Source organism: Chaetura pelagica, unplaced genomic scaffold (genome assembly GCF_000747805.2).
Source record: "Chaetura pelagica isolate M959 unplaced genomic scaffold, ChaPel_1.0 scaffold743, whole genome shotgun sequence".
In the NCBI taxonomy this organism is placed as follows: Eukaryota; Metazoa; Chordata; class Aves; order Apodiformes; family Apodidae; genus Chaetura; species Chaetura pelagica.
The window spans coordinates 222,973-224,345 of record NW_009952703.1 but is presented as its reverse complement, the minus strand read 5'-3'; positions in this window follow the sequence as shown (position 1 = coordinate 224,345).

The following is a 1,373-nucleotide window of genomic DNA, read 5'->3' as shown; positions in this document are numbered from 1 at the left end:
GTGTCCTGGGGCGGTTCGGCCCCGCTGGCTGCTTGTGCAGCTTGTCACGGGCCTGGGAAAGGAGGTTCCCCGGAGCGGGGGAGCACGGAGGCAGCAGAAGGGAGGAGCGGGAGGGGGATTTGACGGCAGCCACAGAGCATTTCACAGCCTGTCACGCTTTAATGGCACAGGAGATCAAAGCCGGGATGGAGTTATTCATAGAGATAAACCAATCCCCGAGGAGGCGAGGAGAAAACAACATTGCAAGCTCTGTTATCCCAGGCCTGCGAGCAGCAGCCCAGCCCCGGGGAGGCTGTCGCAAGAAAGTGCCCCGGGGACGGGAGGTGTTTTGTAACGGGTGCTGCCCGGGAGCGGCCGAACCCGCGGTACCGACCCTGGGGGGGAGCCCGGACATCGGAACCGACCGGTGGGGAAGGATGAGATGGGGTGTGACTGGACCAGCATTTAGGGCTGGGTATTTGATGAGCAGCCCACAGCCAGGCTGTCCTGCCGTGACACGGTGGGGTGCAGGGCATTGGAGGGGAGAAGAATCAGGTTTGCAAGGTGCCTGGGAGCCCAGATGTGCTTTGCAGCTCCCAGAGCTGCCGAGATGCTGCTGGTTGCACCTGCAGTGGTGCCCCCATCGCTGCTCTGGGCAGGGTGAGCTGCTTTGGGATGGCTCCGTGGCTGCACATTCCCTCCCTGACTCTGGTGAGAGGCAGAGCTGGGGCAGCCAAGCAAGGTGGGATTGCCCAGGGAGCTGGGATCTCTGCTGGGACTAATCCTGCCACCCTTTATCAGATGCTGCCACCTTGGCTCCCCGCGCTCCACCGGCCAAGCCCGGTGCAGCTCATGTTATCCAGCCCTTTATCCCCCAGATTAGTTGCTTCACAGTGGATTAACATGTCACATCCTAATGCAGAAAAATTGATGATTAAAAAGGAGTTTTTTTTCCTCTGTATTATTCCCCACCTCCGCCTCCTCTCCACCCCATCCCTACAGGCCTGGGCAGCCCAGCCCCAGCCATGGGGACCTGTGATGCTGGATCCCCATCCCTGGCTCACTCAAGGGATGGGAAAGCAAAGGTCCCTTTGTGGGATTGTGCAGGGCTGGTGTGCCCTGTCCTGGCTGATTTTGGTGGCAGAGCTCAGGGTGGAGGGACCAAGTGCTCCAGGTCCCTGGGCCATCCCACCCCTGGTTACTGGCTGCAGACCCAGCATCTGCAGCACAGAACTTTAATAAAAAGCACATTATGGTGAGTAATGTGCTAAGTGGACTTCATTATGGAGCTGGGGCCTCCCTGGCTCTTGCTGTTCCATATGATTTCATATCAGACGAGCCTTATCTCCTCTCCAAACGTTTCCATTTAAACTCCATTAATCTTTCAAAGCTCC